Source organism: Carcharodon carcharias, chromosome 29, assembly GCF_017639515.1.
Source record: "Carcharodon carcharias isolate sCarCar2 chromosome 29, sCarCar2.pri, whole genome shotgun sequence".
Taxonomy (NCBI): domain Eukaryota; kingdom Metazoa; phylum Chordata; class Chondrichthyes; order Lamniformes; family Lamnidae; genus Carcharodon; species Carcharodon carcharias.
Genome location: NC_054495.1, coordinates 15,593,900 through 15,613,973, shown reverse-complemented (window position 1 = coordinate 15,613,973; position 20,074 = coordinate 15,593,900). Strand labels below are relative to the sequence as shown.

Genomic DNA, 20,074 nt, shown 5'->3' with positions numbered 1-20,074 from the left:
GTGGTCTTATCAATGCCCTGTACAACTGAAACATAACCTCCCTACTTTTGTAATCAATTCCCCTCACAATAAATGATAACTTTCTATTAGCTTTCCTAATTACCTGCTGTACCTGATTCATGCACTAAGACACCCAGATCCCTCTGAATCTCAGAGCTCTGCAATCTCTCTCCATTTAGATAATAAGCTTTTTTATTCTTGCTTGCCAAAATGACGAATTTCACATTTGCCCATATTATACTCCATTTGCTAAATCTTTGCCCACTCACTTAATCTTTGTATGTCGCTTTGTAGCCTCCTTGCACCCTCTTCACTATTGACTTTCCTACCTATCTTTGTGTCATCAGCAAGTTTAGTTCCTTCGTCCAAGTCATTGATATAAATTGTAAAAAGTTGAGGCTCCAGCACTGATCCCTGTGGCACACCACTTGTCACATCCTGCCAATCAGAAAAATACCCATTTATGCCAACTCTCTGCTTCCTGTTAGCCAGCCAATCTTCTATCCATCCCAATATGTTATCCCCTACACCGTGAGCTTTGATTTTCTGAAATAACCTTTGATGTGGCACTTCTGGAAATGCCTTCTGGACATCTAAGTTCAGAACATCCACCGGTTCCCCTTTGTCCACAGCACATGTGACTCCTTCAAAGAACTCCAATAAATTGGTTAAACTTGGTTTCCTATTACAAAACCATGTTGACTCTGCCTGATTGCCTTGATTTTTCTAAGTGCCCTGCTATAACATCTTTTATAATAGCTTCTAATATTTTCCCTATGACAGATGTTAGGCTAACTGGCCTATACTTTTCTGCTTTCTGACCCCCTCCCTTTTTGAATAATGGAGTTATATTTGCTATTTTCCAATCTAATGGAACCTTCCCCGAATCTGGGGAATTTTGGAAAATTAAAACCAGTGCATCAACTATCTCACTAGCTACTTCTTTCAAGACCTTAGGGTGAACTCCATCCAGACCTGGGGATTTGTCAGCCTGCAGCCCCAATAATTTCCTCAATACCACTTCCCGAGTTCCCCCCTCCCTTCCGTTTCCTGATTTACAGCTGTTTCCGGGATGTTACTTGTGTCCTCTATAGTGAAGACAGAAGCAAAAAACCTGTTTAATTCATCTGCCAACTCCCAACTTTACAATATCAATTCCTCAGATTCACTCTCTATAGGACCAGTGCTGTTAGGGAGGGAACTCCAGGATCTTGACCCAGCGACAGTGAAGGAATGGTGATATATTTCCCAGTAAGGATGGTGTGTGGCTTGGAAGGGAACTTACAGGTGTTGTTCCCATACATCTACTGCTGCTGTTCTCCCAGTTGGTAGGAGCTGCAGGTTTGGAGTGTGCCTTAGTGAGCTGCAGTGCAAAGCTTTCCTTCCCTTTGCTTTGCAAGGGAAATGAACTTGCACGGCTTTGTAAAGCCACAGTTTGTGGTCCCTCAACCTGTTGAGGGAGGTGGGAGGGATGGGCAGTGTTGGAGTGGGAAAAGGAGGTTGGCGGGACTGAACTGCGACTGCGAACAGGTCAGGTGTTGAAGATGTGCATTAAGGTCAGTACCAGAGGACTGTCAGATAGCTAATGTACTCGTTATATTTAAGAAGGGGTACAGTACATGTCCAGGGAAGTAGCGACCAGTCAGCTTAATATGGTGCTGGGAAAAACAATGGAATCTCTGCTGAAGGAGAGAATGGAAGAACATCCAGGATAGAAACATGTAATAATGAATAGAATAATGAACAATGGAATTTAAAGGGAAAGTATTGCTTTATCAACTTGATCTTCTTTGTCTTTGGGACAAATAAATGTGAGGTAGTACATGTTGGTACGAAGAATAGAGGGGTCACTTATTACTCGGAAGGTGCAAGTCTAGGTGAGGCAGAGGAACAAAGCGATCTCCAGAGTGCAAATACACCAATCACTGAAAGCTGTGCCACAGGTTAACAAGACCATAAACAATTCAGACCAGGCAATAGGCTTTATTTCTAGTGGAATAGAATTGAAGATTCTAAGAGTTAGGCCAATCTGTATTGGACCTTGGTTGGACCACACTTAAGAATACTGTGTGCAGTTCTGGTTGGCATATTTTTATAAAAAGGGTACAGAGGCACTGGGGAGGGTGCAGAGGAGATTTACTAGGATGATACCAGAAATGCCATTGGTATACACATCAGGAAGGAATTTACAAACTGGGTCTCTTCTTTCTTGGAAAAGGAAGGCCGAGGGGGTTACCTAACAGAAGCCTTTAAAATGATGGAGATTGTGAGAGTGTGGATGCTAAGAGACTGTTTTCTGTTGTGGGGAAGAATGTAACTAGAGGCTGTCAATATAATAATATAGTCAGAAAGAAAGCTAATAGGGAGATCAGCAGAATCATCTTCTGCCACAGAGTTATGAGAATGTAGAAATCACTACCACAGGGAGCAATTGAAGCATGAAGTATAGATGTGTTTAAGGACAAGTTAGACAAGCAGTTGACGGAGTAGGGGATAGGTACACAGGGATGAAGAAGAGAGTGGACTCGGGTGGAACATAAATACCAGCATTGACTGGTTGGGCCAAATGGCCATTTTCTATGCAACATGTTCTACTTGGAGCCAATTTGTGGAATGTGAATCGATTCTTCATGAGCCAGTTTGTAGAATATGAATTGAATCAGGATGAGCTAGATTGTGAATGACAATTGAGTCAGCGTGATCCAGTTTGCGGAATGTGGATTGAATCAGGGTGATCCAGTTTGTGGAAGGTGAATGGATTCTGATGATACAGTTTGTGTGATTTGAATTGTATCAGGGTGATCCAGTTTGTGTAATGTGAATTGTATCAGGATGATCCAATTTGTGGTATGTGAATTGTATGAGGATGTTCCGGTTTTTGGAATGTGAGTTGATTCAGGCTGATCCAGTTTGTGGAATGTGAATTGTATCAGGATGATCCAGTTTTTGGAATGTGAGTTGATTCAGGATGATCCAGTTTGTGGACCATAAATTGATTCAGGATGATCCAGTTTGTGGAATGTGAGTTGTATCTGGATGTTCCAGATTATGGAATGTGCATAGAATCTGTATTTTCCAGATTATGGAATGTGAATTGTATCGGGATCATCCAGTTTGTGGAAGGTGAATTGATTCAGGATGATTGAGTTTGTGCAATGTTATTTGATTCAGAGTGATCCAGTTTGTGGAACGTAAATTGTTTCAGGATGATCCAGTTTACGCAATGTTAATTGATTCAAGGTGATCCAGCTTGTGCAATGTGAATTGATTCAGGATGATCCAGTTTGTGGAATGTGAATTGTGTGAGGATGTTCCAGTTTTTGGAATGTGAGTTGATTCAGGCTGATCCAGTTTGTGGAATGTGAATTGTATCAGGATGATCCAGTTTTTGAAATGTGAGTTGATTCAGGATGATCCAGTTTGTGGACCATAAATTGATTCAGGATGGTCCAGTTTGTGCAATGTGAATTGTATCTTGGTGATCCAGTTTGTGCAATGTGAATTGATTCAGGATGATCCAGTTTGTGCAATGTGAATTGTATCTTGGTGATCCAGTTTGTGCAATGTGAATTGATTCAGGATGATCCAGTTTGTGCAATGTGAATTGATTCAGGATGATCCAGTTTGTGCAATGTGAATTGTATCTTGGTGATCCAGTTTGTGCGATGTGAATTGATTCAAGATGATCCAGTTTGTGCAATGTGAATTGTATCTTGGTGATCCAGTTTGTGCAATGTGAATTGATTCAGGATGATCCAATTTGTGCAATATGAATTGATTCAGGATGATCCAGTTTGTGCAATGTGAATTGTATCTTGGTGATCCAGTTTGTGCAATGTGAATTGATTCAAGATGATCCAGTTTGTGCAATGTGAATTGATTCAGGATGATCCAGTTTGTGCAATGTAAATTGTATCTTGGTGATCCAGTTTGTGCAATGTGAATTGATTCAAGATGATCCAGTTTGTGAAATGTGAATTGATTCAAGATGATCCAGCTTATGCAATGTGAATTGTATTAGGATGATCCAATTTGTGGATTGTGAACTGTATGACGATGTTCTAGTTTTTGGAATGTGAATTGATTCAGGACGTTCTAGTTTGTGGAATGTGAATTTTTTTAGAATGACCCTGTTTGTGGAATGTGAATTGTATCAGGGTGATCCAGTTTTTGGAATGTGAGTTGATTCAGGATGATCCAGTTTGTGGAATGTGAATTGTATCAGGATGATCCAGTTTTTGGAATGTGAGTTGATTCAGGATGATCCAGTTTGTGGACCATAAATTGATTCAGGATGATCCAGTTTGTGGAATGTGAGTTGTATCTGGATGTTCCAGATTATGGAATGTGCATTGAATCTGTATTTTCCAGATTATGGAATGTGGATTGTATCGGGATCATCCAGTTTGTGGAAGGTGAATTGATTCAGGATGATACAGTTTGTGCAATGTTATTTGATTCAGAGTGATCCAGTTTGTGGAATGTAAATTGTTTCAGGATGATCCAGTTTACGCAATGTTAATTGATTCAAGGTGATCCAGTGTTTGGAATGTGAATTGAATCAGGATGCTCCACTTTGTGGAGTGTGAATTGTATCAAGGTGATCCATGTTGTGGAATGTGAATTGATTCAGGATGATCCAGTTTATGCAACGTGAATTGATACAGGGTGATCCAGTTTGTGGAAGGTGAATTAATTGTGAATGATCCAGTTTGTGGAAGGTGAATTGATTCAGGATGATCTCATTTGTGGATTTTGAATTAGATCGAGTTGATCCAGTTTGTGGAATGTGAATTGCTTCGGGATGTTTGAGTTTGTGGAAAGTGAATTAATTGGGGATCATCCAGTTTGTGGAATGTGAATTAATTCAGGATGATCCAGTTTGTGGAATATGAATTGATTCAGGATGATCCAGTTTGTGCAATTTGAATTGTATCTAGTTGTTTCAGGTTGTGCTATGTGTATTGCATCAGGTGATCGATTTTATGGGATGTGACGACTCAGGATGTTTCAGTTTGGGAAGGTGAATTGTATCAGGATGATCCAATTTGGGGAATGTTAATTGATTCAGGATGATCCCGTTTGTGTATCATGAACTGAATCAGGATGATCCAGTTCGTAGAATGTGACTTGGATCAAGTTGGTCCAGTTTGTGGAATGTGAATTAATTGGGGATGATCCAGGTTGTGTAATGTGAATTGAATCAGGATGATTCAGTTTGTAGAATGTGAATTGAATCAGGATGATTCAGTTTGTGGAATGTGAATTGATTCAGCGTGATCCAGTTTCTGGAATGTGCAATGTGTCAAGATTACCAGTTTGTGCATTTTGAATTGATTCAGGATGATCCAGTTTGTGGAATGTGAATTGATTCAGCGTGATGCAGTTTGTGAAATTTTAATTGATTCAGTGTAATCCAGTTTGTCAAATGTGAACTGATGCAGGATGATCCAGGTACTGGAATGTCAATTGATTTAGGAAGATTCAGTTTGTGGAATGTGAATTGTATCCGGGTGATCCAGTTTGTGAAATGTGAATTGATTCAGGATGATCCAGTTTCTGGAATGCAAATTGTATCAAGATTACCAGTTTGTACATTTTGAATTGATTCAGGATGATCCAGTTTGTGGAATGTGAATTGATTCATGATGATCCAGTTTGTTGAATGTAAATAGTGTTATGGTGTTTCAGGTTGTGCAGTGTAAATTGTATCTGGGTGATGCAGTTTGTTGAATGTGAATTGTATCAGGGTTATACAATTTGTGGAATGTAAATTGATTCAGGATGATCCAGTTTGTGGAATGTGAATTGGATCATGTTGATCCAGTTTGTGCAATGTGAATTGATTCAGGATGATCCACTTTGAGGAAGCAGATTTTATTCAGGATGATCCAGGTTGTGGCAGGTGAATTCATTCAGGATGATCTCATTTGTGGAATGTGAATTGGCTTGAGTTGATCCTGTTTGTGCAATGTGAATTGCTTCAGGATGATCCACTTTATGGGATGTGACTTGATTCAGGATGTTTCAGTTTGGGAATGTGAATTGTTTCAGGATGATCCAATTTTGTATCATGAACTGAATCAGGATGATCCAGTTTGTGGAATGTGATTTGATTCAGCGTGATGCAGTTTGTGGAAGTTTAATTGATTCAGTGTAATCTAGTTTATCGAATGTGAATTAATGCAGGATGATCCTGGTTCTGGAATGTCAATTGATTTAGGAGGATTCAGTTTGTGAAATGTGAATTGTATCCGGGTGATCCAGTTTGTGAAATGTGAATTGATTCAGGATGATCCAGTTTGTGGAATGTGAATTGATTCAGGATGATCCAGTCTGTGGAATATGAATTGATTCAGGATGATCCAGTTTTGTGCAATTTGAATTGTATCTAGTTGTTTCAAGTTGTGTAATGTGTATTGTATCAGGATGATCCTCTTTATGGGATGTGACTTGATTCAGGATGTTTCAGTTTGGGAATGTGAACTGTATCAAGTTGGTCCAGTTTTTGGAATGTGAATTGTTTCATGGTGATCCAGTTTGTGGATTGTGAATTAATTGGGGATTATCCAGGTTGTGTAATGTGAATTGATTCAGCATTATCCAATTTGGGGAATATTAACTGATTCAGTGTAATCCAATTTGTTGGATGATTCAGTTTCTGAAACGTGAATTATATGCGGGTGATCCAGTTTGTGGAATGTGAATTGTATCAGGATGATCCAGTTTGTGGAATGTGAATTGTATCAGGATGATCCAGTTTGTGGAATGTGAATTGTATCAGGATGATCCAGTTTGTGGAATGTGAATTGTATCAGGATGATTCAGTTTGTGGAATAGGAATTGATTCAGGATGATCCAGTTTGTGGAATGTGAATTAATTGGGGATGATCCATTTTGTGGAATATGAATTGATTCAGGATGATCCAGTTTTTGGAAGGTGAATTGATTCAGGATGATCAAATCTGTGGGATGTGAATTAATTGGGGATGATCCAGTTTGTGGAATGTGAATTGATTCAGGATGATCCAGTTTCTGGAATGTGAATTGTATCAAGATTATCAGTTTGTGCATTTTGAATTGATTCAGAATGATCGAATTTGTGGAATGTGAATTAATTTGGGATCATTCAGTTTGTGGAATGTGAATTGATTCAGGATGATCCAGTTTGTTGAATGTAAATATTATTATGGTGTTTCAGGTTGTGCAGTGTAAGTTGTGTCCGGATGATGCAGTTTGTCGGATGTGAATTGTATAGGGTTATACAGTCTGTGGAATGTGAATTGCTTCAGGATGATGCAGTTTGTGGAATTTGAATTGTATAAAGATTACCAGTTTGTGCATTTTGTTTCAGGTTGTGCAGTGTAAATTGTATCCGGGTGATGCAGTTTGTCGAATGTGAATTGTATCAGGGTTATACAATTTGTGGAATGTAAATTGATTCAGGGTGGTCCTGTTTGTGGAATGTGATTTGGATCGAGTTGATCCAGTTTGTGCAATGTGAATTGCTTCATGATGATCCAGTTTGTAGAATCAGATTTTATTCAGGATGATCAAGTTTGTGGAATGTGAATTAATCGGGAATGATCCAGTTTGTGGAATGTGAATTGATTCAGGATGATCTTGGTTGGGCAATTGAATTAATTGGGAATGATCCAGTTTGTGGAATGTGAATTAATTGGGAATGATCCAGTTTGTGGAATGTGAATTGATTCAGGATGATCCAGGTTGTGCAATATGAATTAATTGGGAATGATCCAGTTTGTGGAATGTGAATTAATTGGGAATGATCCAGTTTGTGGAATGTGAATTGATTCAGGATGATCCAGGTTGTGCAATGTGAATTGATTCAGGATGATCTCATTTGTGGAATGTGAATTGGATCGAGTTGATCCGGTTTATGCAATATGAATTGGTTCAGGGTGTTTGAGTTTGTGGAATGTGAATTAATTGGGGATCATCCAGTTTGTGGAATGTGAATTGCTTCAGGGTGATCCAGTTTGTGGAATTTGAATTGTATCAGGATTATCCAATTTGGGGAATGTTAATTGATTCAGGATGATCTGGATTTTGCAACATGAACTGAATCAGGATAATCCAGTTTGTGGAATATGAATTGGATCAACTTGGTCCAGTTTTTGGAATGTGATTTGATTCAGGGTGATCCCGTTTGTGGAATTGAATTAATTGTGGGTGATCCAGGTTGTGTAATGTGAATTGATTCAGAATGATCCACTATATACTATGTGGATTGATTTGGGATGATCGTGCTTGTGCGATGTGAGTTGATGCAGAATGATCCAGTTTGTGCAATGTGAATTGAATCAGGATGATCCAGTTTATGGAATGTGAATTTTTTCAGGGTGATCCAGTTTGTCGAATGTGAATTTTTTCAGGGTGATCTAGTTTGTGGAATGTGATTTTATTCAGGATGATCCACTTCTTGCAATCTGATTTGATTGAGGATGGTCCAGTACGTTAAATGGGAATTGATTCAGCGTGATCCATTTTGTGGAATTTTAATTAATTCAGTGTAATCTAGTTTGTCGAATATGAGTTGATTCAGGATGATCCATGTTCTGGAATGTGAATTGCATCAGGACGATCCAGTTTGTGCAACATGTATTGATTCAGGATGATCCCATTTGTGGAATGTGAATTGTAACAAGTTGATCCAGTTTTTGGAATGTAACTTGTTTCAGGGTGATTGAGTTTGTGGAATGTGAATTAATTGGAGATGATTCAGTTTTTGGAATATGAATTGATTCAGGAGATCCCGTTTGTAGAATCAGATTTTATTCAAGATGATCCAGTTTTGGAATGTGAATTGATTCAGGATGATCGAGTCTGTGGAATTTGAATTAATTGGGGGTGATCCATTTTGTGAGATGTTAATTGATTCAGGATGATTTCTTTTTGGAATGTGAATTGGATCGAGTTGATCCAGTTTTTGGAATGTGAATTGTATCAGGATGATCCAATTTGTGCAATTTGAATTGTTTCAGGGTGATCCAGTTTGTGGAACATGAACTGTATCAAGATTATCCAATTGGGGAATGCTAATTGAATTATGCTGATCTGGTTTGTGCAACATGAACTGAATCAGGATGATCCAGTTTGTGCAATGTGAATTGATTCAGGATGATCTCGTTTGTGCCATGTCAATTGATTTACGAAGATTCAGTTTGTGAAATGTGAATTGTATCCGGGTGTTCCAGTTTGTGGAATGTAATTTGGATCAGGATGTTCCAGTTTGTGCAATGTGAGTGGATTCAGGATGATCCAGTTTGTTGAATGTAAATAGTATTATGGTGTTTCAGGTTGTGCAGTGTAAATTGTATCCAGGTGATGCAGTTTGTCGAATGTAAATTGCATCAGGGTTATACAGTTTGTGGAATGTAAATTGATTCAGGATGATCTTGTTTGTGGAAAGTGAATTGGATTGAGTTGATCCAGTTTGTGCAATGTGAATTGATTCAGGATGATCCAGGTTGTGCAATTTGTTTTGATTCAGTATAATCCAGTTTGTCGAATGTGAATTGAATCAGGTTGATTCAGTTTCTGAAACGTGAATTGTATCTGGGTGATCCAATTTGTGGAATGTGAATTGTATGAGGATGATCCAGTTTGTGGAATGTGAATTGTATCAGGATGTTTCAGTTTGTGGAATGTGAATTGATTCATGATGATCATGTTTGTGCAATATGAATGGATTTGTGCAAAGTAATTTCATTCAGGATGATCTTGTTTGCGGAATGTGAATTGGATTGAGTTGATCCAGTTTTTGGAATGTGAATTGATTCAGGATGATCCAGTTTGTGGGAGGTGAATTGATGCAGGATGATAAGTTTATCCAGTTTTTGGAATTTAAACTGTTTCAGGGTGATTGAGTTTGTGGAATGTGAATTAATTGGAGATGATTCAGTTTTTGAAACATGAATTGGTTCAGGACGAACCAGTTTGTGCAATGAGAATTGTATCAGGATGATCCAGTTTGTGGAATCAGATTTTATTCAGGATTATCCAGTTTTTGGAAGGTGAATTGATTCAGGATGATCTAGTTTGTGGAATGGGAATTGATTCAGGTTGATCCAGTTTGTGGAATGTGAATTGATTCAGGATGATCCAGTTTGCGCAATGTGAATTGATTCAGGATGATCCAGTTTGTGGAATGGGAATTGATTCAGGATAATCCAGTTTGTGCAATGGGAATTGATTCAGGATGATCCAGTTTGTGGAATGTGAATTGATTCAGGATGATCCAGTTTGTGCAATGTGAATTGATTCAGGATGATCCAGTTTGTGGAATGGGAATTGATTCAGGATGATCCAGTTTGTGCAATGGGAATTGATTCAGGATGATCCAGTTTGCGCAATGTGAATTGATTCAGGATGATCCAGTTTGCGGAATGGGAATTGATTCAGGATGATCCTGTTTGTGCAATGTGAATTGATTCAGGATGATCCAGTTTGTGGAATGGGAATTGATTCAGGATGATCCAGTTTGTGCAATGTGAATTGATTCAGGATGATCCAGTTTTTGGAATGTAAATTGTTTCAGGATGATGCAATTTGTGCAGTTCAAATTTTTTTAGGGTGATCCACTCTGTGGAACATGAATTGTATCAGGATTGTCCAAATAAGGAATGTTAATTGATTCAGGATGATCCCGCTTATGCAATGTGTATTGATTCAGGATGATCCAGTTTGTGAATGGATTCATGATGATCATGTTTGTGCAATGTGAATTGATTCATGATGATCATGTTTGTGCAATGTGAATTGATTCAGGATGATCCAGCTTGTGCAATATAAATTGATTCAGGATGATCCAGTTTGTGAATGGATTCATGATGATCATGTTTGTGCAATGTGAATTGATTCATGATGATCATGTTTGTGCAATATGAATGGATTCATGATGATCATGTTTGTGCAGTGTGAACTGATTCAGGATGATCCAGTTTGTGCAATGTGAATTGATTCAGGATGATCCAGTTTGCACAATGTGAATTGATTCAGGCTGATCCAGTTTGTGGAATGGGAATTGATTCAGGATGATCCAGTTTGCGGAATGGGAATTGATTCAGGATGATCCTGTTTGTGCAATGTGAATTGATTCAGGATGATCCAGTTTGTGGAATGGGAATTGATTCAGGATGATCCAGTTTGTGCAATGTGAATTGATTCAGGATGATCCAGTTTTTGGAATGTAAATTGTTTCAGGATGATGCAATTTGTGCAGTTCAAATTTTTTTAGGGTGATCCACTCTGTGGAACATGAATTGTATCAGGATTGTCCAAATAAGGAATGTTAATTGATTCAGGATGATCCCGCTTATGCAATGTGTATTGATTAAGGATGATCCAGTTTCTGGAATGTGAATTGTAATGAGATTAGCAGTTTGTGCATTTTGAATTGATTCAGGATGATCCAGTTTGTGCAATGTAAATTGATTCAGGATGATCCAGTTTGTGCAATGTAAATTGATTCAGGATGATCCACTTTGTGCAATATGAACGGATTCATGATGATCATGTTTGTGCAATGTGAATTGATTCATGATGATCATGTTTGTGCAATGTGAATTGATTCAGGATGATCCAGTTTGTGCAATATAAATTGATTCAGGATGATCCAGTTTGTGAATGGATTCATGATGATCATGTTTGTGCAATGTGAATTGATTCATGATGATCATGTTTGTGCAATGTGAATTGATTCAGGATGATCCAGTTTGTGCAATATAAATTGATTCAGGATGATCCAGTTTGTGAATTGATTCATGATGATCATGTTTGTGCAATGTGAATTGATTCATGATGATCATGTTTGTGCAATGTGAATTGATTCAGGATGATCCAGTTTGTGCGATATAAATTGATTCAGGATGATCCAGTTTGTGAATGGATTCATGATGATCATGTTTGTGCAATGTGAATTGATTCATGATGATCATGTTTGTGCAATATGAATGGATTCATGATGATCATGTTTGTGCAGTGTGAACTGATTCAGGTTGATCCAGTTTGTGCAATGTGAATTGATTCAGGATGATCCAGTTTGCGCAATGTGAATTGATTCAGGATGATCCAGTTTGTGGAATGGGAATTGATTCAGGATGATCCAGTTTGTGAATGGATTCATGATGATCATGTTTGTGCAATGTGAATTGATTCATGATTATCATGTTTGTGCAATATGAATGGATTCATGATGATCATGTTTGTGCAGTATGAACTGATTCAGGATGATCCAGTTTGTGCAATATGAATGGATTCAGGGTGACCCATTTTTTGCAATGTGAATTGATTCAGGATGATCTCGTTTGTGGAATGTGAATTGGATTGAGTTGATCCAGTTTTTTGGAATGTGAATTGATTCAGAATGATCCAGTTTGTGCCATGTGAATTGTTTGTGGAATGTGAATTAATTGGGGATGATCCAGTTTATGGAACGTGAATTGATTCAGGGTGATCCACTTTACACAATGTGGATTAATTCGGGTGTTCGAGCTTCTGCGATGTGAGTTGATGCAGAATGATCCAGTTTGTGGAATTGAATTAATTGTGGATGATCCAGGTTGTGTAATGTGGATGATCCAGGTTGTGTAATGTGAATTGATTCAGAATGATCCACTTTATACAATGTGGATTGATTTGGGATGATGGTACTTGTGCGATGTGAATTGAATCAGGATGATCAAGTTTGTGGAATGTGAATTTATTCAGGATGATCCAGTTTGTCGAATGTGAATTGATGCAGGATGATCCAGGTTCTGGAATGTGAATTGATTCAGGAAGATTCAATTTGTGAAACGTGAATTGTATGTGGGTGATCCAGTTTTTGGAATGTGAATTTTTTTCAGGGTGATCCAGTTTGTGGAATGTGATTTTATCATGATGATCCACTTCTTGCGACGTGATTTGATTGCGGATGATCCGGTGTGTGGAATGGGAATTGATTCTGTGTGATCCAGTTTGTGGAATTTTAATGGATTCAGTGTAATCCAGTTTGTTGAATGTGAATTGCATCAGGATGATCCAGGTCCTGGAATGTGAATTGCATCAGGATGATCCAGGTCCTGGAATGTGAATTGCATCAGGATGATCCAGTTTTTGGAATGTAAATTGTTTCAGAGTGATTGAGTTTGTGGAATGTGAATTAATTGGAGATGATTCAGTTTTTGGAATGTGAATTGATTTAGGATGAACCAGTTTGTGCAATGAGAATTATATCAGGATGATCCAGTTTTTGGAAGGTGAATTGATTCAGGATATTCGAGTCTGTGGAATGGGAATTGATTCAGGATGATCCACTTCGTGCAATGTGAGTTGATTCAGGATGATCTTGTTTGTGGAATGTGAATTGGATCAAGTTGATCCAGTTTTTGGAATGTGAATTGTATCAGGATGATCCAATTTGTGCAATTCGAATTGTTTTAGGGTGATCCACTCTGTGGCACATGAATTGTATCAGGATTATCCAAATAATGAATGTTAATTGATTCAGGATGATCCCGCTTATGCAATGTGAATTAATTCAGGATGATCCAGTTTCTGGAATGTGAATTGTAAAGAGATTAGCAGTTTGTGCATTTTGAATTGGTTCAGGATGATCCAGTTTGTGCAATGTGAATGGATTCAGGATGATCCAGTTTGTGCAATGTGAATTGATTAAGGATGATCCAGTTTGTGCAATGTGAATGGATTCAGGATGATCCAGTTTGTGGAATCAGATTTTATTTAGGAAGATCCAGTTTGTGCATGGTGAATTGATTCAGGATGACCCTATTTGTGCAATGTGAATTGATTCAGGATGATCTCGTTTGTGGAATGTGAATTGAATTGAGTTGATCCAGTTTTTGGAATGTGAATTGATTCAGAATTATCCAGTTTGTGCCATGTGAATTGTTTGTGGAATGTGAATTAATTGGGGATGACCTAGGTTGTGTAATGTGAATTGATTCAGAATGATCCACTTTATACAATGTGGATTGATTCGGGATGATCGAGCTTATGCAATGTGAATTGATGCAGAAGGATCCAGTTTGTGGAATGTGAATTGAATCATGATGATCAAGTTTGTAGAATGTGAATTGATTCAGGAAGATTCAGTTTGTGGAATGTGAATTTATTCAGGATGATCCAGTATGTGCAATGTGAATTGATTCAGCGTGATGCAGTTTGTGGACTTCTAATTGATTCAGTGTAATCCAGTTTGTCAAATGTGAATTGATGCAGGATGATCCAGGTTCTGAATGTGAATTGATTCAGGAAGATTCAGTTTGTGAAACGTGAATTGTATCCGAGTGATCCAGTTTGTGGAATGTGATTTGGATCAGGATGATCCACTTCTTGCAACATGATTTGATTGAGGATGATCCAGTATGTAGAATGGGAATTGATTCCGCCTGATACAGTTTGTGGAAAGTTAATTAAGTGTAATCCAGTTTGTCGAATGTGAGTTGATTCAGGATGATCCAGGTCCTGGAATGTGAATTGCATCAGGATGATCCAGTTTGTGGAATGTGAATTGTAACAAGTTGATCCAGTTTTTGGAATGTAAATTGTTTCAGAGTGATTGAGTTTGTGGAATGTGAATTGATTCAGGAAGATTGAGTTTGTGCAATGAGAATTGTATCAGGATGATCCAGTTTGTGGAATCAGATTTTATTCAGGTTGATCCAGTTTGTGGGAGGTGAATTGATTCAGGATGATCAATTTTGTGCAATGTAAATTGATTCAGGATGATCTTGTTTGTGGAATGTGAATTGGATTGAGTTGATCCAGTTTTTGGAATGTGGATTGATTCAGGATGATCCTGTTTGTGCAAAGTGAATTGATTCAGGGTGATCAATTTTGTGCAATGTAAATTGATTCAGGATGATCTTGTTTGTGGAATGTGAATTGGATTGAGTTGATCCAGTTTTTGGAATGTGGATTGATTCAGGATGATCCTGTTTGTGCAAAGTGAATTGATTCAGGGTGATCCAATTTGTGGATTGTGAGTTGATTCAGGGTGATCCAGTTTGCGGAATGTGAATTGATTCAGGATGATCCAGTTTGTGCAAAGTGAATTGATTCAGGGTGATCCAGTTTGTGGAATGTGAGTTGATTCAGGGTGATCCAGTTTGCGGAATGTGAATTGATTCAGGATGATCCAGTTTGTGCAAAGTGAATTGATTCAGGGTGATCCAGTTTGTGGAATGTGAATTGATTCAGGGTGATCCAGTTTGTGCAATTTGAATTGTATCAGTTGTTTCAGGTTGTGCAATGTGTATTGTATCAGGATGATCCACTTTATGGGATGTGACTTGATTCAGGATGTTCCAGTTTGTGGAATGGGAGCTGAATCAAGATGATCCAGTTTGTGCAATGTTAATTGGATCATGTTGATTGAGGTTTTGGAATGTGAATTGTATCAGGATGATCCAGTTTGTGCAATGTGAATGGATTCAGGGTGATCCAGTTGGTTGAATGTAAATAGTATTATGGTGTTTCAGGTTGTGCAGTGTAAATCATATCCGGGTGATGCTGTTTGTCGAATGTGAATTGTATCAGGATGATCCAGCTTGTGGGATCAGATTTTATTCAGGATGAATCAGTTTATGGAATTGATTCAGGACTTTCCAGTTCATGGAAGGTGAATTGATTCAGGATGATCCATTTTGTGCAATGTGAGTTGATTCAGGAAGATCTCATTTTTTGAATGTGAATTGGATTGAGTTGATCCAATTTTTGGAATATGAATAGATTCAGAATGATCCAGTTTGTGCAATGTGAATTGTTTCAGGGTGTTTGTGTTTGTGGATTGTGAATTAATTGGGGATGATCCAGGTTGTGTAATGTGAATTGATTCAGAATGAATCACTTCATACAATGTGGATTGATTCGGGATGATTGAGCTTGAGCAATATGATTTGATTGAGGATGATCCAGTTTGTGCAATGTGAATTGATTCAGCGTGATCCAGTTTGTGGACTTTTAATTGATTCAATGTAATCCAGATTGTCGAATGTGAATTGATGCGGGATGATCCAGGTCCTGGAATGTGAATTGAATCAGGATCATCCAGTTTTTGGAATGTAAATTGTTTCAGGGTGATTGAGTTTGTGGAACATGATTTGTATCAGGATTATCCAGTTTGTGGAATGTGAATTGATTCAGCGTGATCCAGTTTATGGAATTTTAATTGATTTAGTGTAATCCAGTTTGTCGAATGTGAGTTGATTCAGGATGATCCAGGTCCTGGAATGTGAATTGAATCAGGATGATCCAGTTTTTGGAATGTGAATTTGTTTCAGGGTGATTGAGTTTGTGGAACATGAATTGTATCAGGATGATTCCGTTTGTGCAATATGAATTGTTTCAGGATGATCCGGTTTCTGGAATGTGACTTGTATCAAGATTACCAGTTTGTGCCTTTTGAATTGATTCAGGATGATCCAGTTGGTGGAATGTCAATGGATTCAGGGTGATGCAGTTTGTTGAATGTAAATAGTATTATGGTGTTTCAGGATGTGCAATGTAAATTGTATCCGGGTGATGCAGATTGTGGAACATGAATTGTATCAGGATTATCCCGTTTGTGCAATATGAATTGTTTCAGGATGATCCAGTTTCTGGAATGTGAATTGTATCAAGATTACCAGTTTGTGCAATGTGAATTGATTAAGGATGATCCAGTTTGTGCAATGTGAATTGATTAAGGTTGATCCAGGTTCTGGAATTTGAATTGATTCAGGGTGATCCGGTGCTGTCACCGCAGAATGATCTCTATCACGGTCAGCGCTGTCACCGGGGAGTGATTTGTATCAGAGTCAGCGCTGTCACAGGGGAGTGATCTGTATCAGATTCAGCGCTGTCACAGGTGAGTGGTCTGTATCAGATTCAGCGCTGTCACAGGGGAGTGATCTGTATCAGATTCAGCGCTGTCACAGGTGAGTGGTCTGTATCAGATTCAGCGCTGTCACAGGGGAGTGATTTGTATCAGATTCAGTGCTGTTACAGGGGAATGACCTGTATCAGAATCAGTGCTGTCACAGGGGAGTGATCTGTATCAGAGTCAGTGCTGTCACAGAGGGGTGATCTGTATCAGAGTCAGCGCTGTCACAGAGGAGTGAACTGTATCAGAGTCAGCACTGTCACGGGAGTGATCTGTATCAGAGTCAGCGCTGTCACAGGGGAGTGCTCTGTATCAGAGTCAGCGCTGTCACAGAGGAGTGATCTGTATCAGAGTCAGCGCTGTCGCTGGGGAGTGATCTGTATCAGATTCAGCGCTGTCAACGGGGAGTGATCTGTATTAGAGTCAGCGCTGTCACAGGGGAGTGATCTGTATCAGAGTCAGCGCTGTCACCGGGGAGTGATCTGTATTAGAGTCAGCGCTGTCAACGGGGAGTGATTTGTATCAGAGTCAGCGCTGTCACCGGGGAGTGATCTGTATCAGATTCAGCGCTGTCACAGGGGAGTGATCTGTATCAGAGTCAGCACTGTCACAGGGGAGTGATCTGTATCAGATTTAGCGCTGTCACTGGGGAGTGATCTGTGTCAGATTCAGCGCTGTCACAGGGGAGTGATCTGTATCAGAGTCAGAGCTGTCACTGGGGAGTGATCTGTATCAGATTCAGTGCTGTCACAGGGGAGTGATCTGTATCAGATTCAGCACTGTCACCGGGGAGTGATCTGTATCAGATTCAGTGCTGTCACAGGGGAGTGATCTGTATCAGATTCAGCACTGTCACAGGGGAGTGATCTGTTTCAGATTCAGTGCTGTCACAGGGGAGTGATCTGTATCAGATTCAGCGCTGTCACAGGGGAGTGATCTGTATCAGATTCAGCGCTGTCACAGGGGAGTGATCTGTTTCAGATTCAGTGCTGTCACAGGGGAGTGATCTGTATCAGATTCAGCGCTGTCACAGGGGAGTGATCTGTTTCAGATTCAGCGCTGTCACAGGGGAGTGATCTGTATCAGAGTCAGCGCTGTCACAGGGGAGTGATCTGTATCAGAATCCTGTGAACTCTTCCCTTGCCAGATGAACGTATAATGTTTTTCTTTCAATGCTCCGTTCTTGGCGAGCCTGATGTGTTGTGAGAATGTAACGTCAGTGTTCAGCCCATCCAGCTCCATGTCGATCACAGCTGTCCCGCACACATGTTCACCTGGCTGCAAGTCATATGTCCATCCTGTATGCATGGTCCTGATGTTGCAGCTAGCCAATTAAAAGTGTTGGCACCTTTGTGTTTGTTTCTTTGATGTGATGGATTCCATCCCCTTGTTGATCAGACACTAAACTCCAAACACCCATTGAAGCAGATGGACTGTGAGCGGGGGACAGCATCTTACCAGTCAGGGTAAGATGCCTTCAGCAGCCCCAAGGTATCCACAAGGCAGTGAAGCTGTTAGCCCATCATTGGTTGGTGAATGCCAGGGCATTTCCTCATGCCGATAGGCTTACCCACTGCAAGTCTGGTGGGGGGTGGGGGGGTGGTTGGCAAACCTCCTTGAAGATTCAGCCTGGGGCCGTGAGGGATCCAATTTCCTCGTGTTGCCACGAGGAGTCACAGCTGAGGGCCTGCTGAGGGGAGAGGCTGTGTCCTGCCTGGGAGAGCTCTTTCTTTCTCTCGCTTTGCCAGTGGTCTGGGCTGAAAGTGAGAAGCAAACTAGCACACAAAAGTGGAAAGCACGCTAACTCTCTTCACCCACACACTGGACGCACCACAGCGACCTGTTGGATACAAAGGCAGCAGTGCAGATCTGGAACTCCCCAAAGAGCTGCTGAGACTGGGGGGGTCAATTAAAAATGTCACAACCGGTAGATTTTTTGTTAAATAAGTTTATTAAGGGTTAAGGAAGCAAGGTGTGTCAGACACAGATCAGCCATCATCTCACTGAATGGTGGGACAAGCTAGAGGGGCCGAATGGCCTCCTTCCCTTATCCTCTGTCCAATCTGATCTTGGCCATTCACGGACTTCCTCTCTCAACCCTGAACCCGAGAAGTGAATTCACAACTCTCTGTGGGGAAAAGTTTCACTTGGCCTGCTCTACACCTTGTACCTTCCCTCGCACTGAGCAGTATGGTCGGTAATCAGTGCTGTATCCTCTCCGAAGCCTTGGTATCCTTCCTATAGTGTGCAGCCAATACTGCACACAGTCCTCCAACTGAGGGCTCCTCAAGTTTTAATTTAGGCTCATTATTACCTGCTTTTAAAATATATTCCATGCAGTTTATGATGAAACCTAGATTTCAACCAGCTTCTCTCTCAGCCTGCTCACCCTGAAACACCACCTGTAATGTCCAGCAAGCCTGTTTTACCCCCCCAATCGTTCTGCTCCCCCCACAAATCCTTCTGCTCCCCCCACAGCTCCCTCTGCTCCCCCACAGCTCCAAGTCTACTTCCAGTCATAGTATAACCACTGCTCTTTTTTTATTACCAACATGAATCACTGTGCACTTTTGATATTGAATTCTATCTGCCACATCCCCGTTCGGAATAATATCCATTTCAGCTCCAGTGCAGGGACAGTGACAGCGACAGCGACACCCCCTCTAATCATTTATACAGATAGTAAACAGAAGCGGCTCCAGCACTGAATCTCGAAGGCTGACCTGATAATTGTAATAAGCACTTGATGGCAGCACCTGTCCTGTGAGTGTTTGATGGGGACGGTGTAGAGGGAGCTTTACTCTGTATCTAACCCCGTGCTGTACCTGTCCTGGGAGTGTTTGAAGGGGACAGTGTAGAGGGAGCTTTACTCTGTGTCTAACCCCGTGCTGTACCTGTCCTGGGAGTGTTTGATGGGGACGGTGTAGAGGGAGCTTTACTCCGTATCTAACCCAGTGCTCTACCTGTCCTGGGAGTGTTTGATGGGGACAGTATAGAGGTAGCTTTACTCTGTATCTAATCCCGTGCTGTACCTGTCCTGGGAGTGTTTGATGGGTACAGTGTAGAGGGAGCTTTACTCTGTATCTAACCCCGTGCTGTACCTGTCCTGGAGTGTTTGATGGGGACAGTGTAGAGGGAGCTTTACTCTGTATCTAACCCCGTGCTCTACCTGTCCTGGGAGTGTTT

General features: G+C 40.1%; 1 protein-coding gene across 2 annotated transcripts in view; it reads left to right on the top strand.

Moving 5' to 3' along the window:
• Positions 1 to 20,074, top strand: part of LOC121271096 (tectonic-3-like) — an 80,798-nt gene that overhangs the window by 56,887 nt on the left and 3,837 nt on the right. The gene's annotated exons all lie outside the window — the stretch shown is intronic.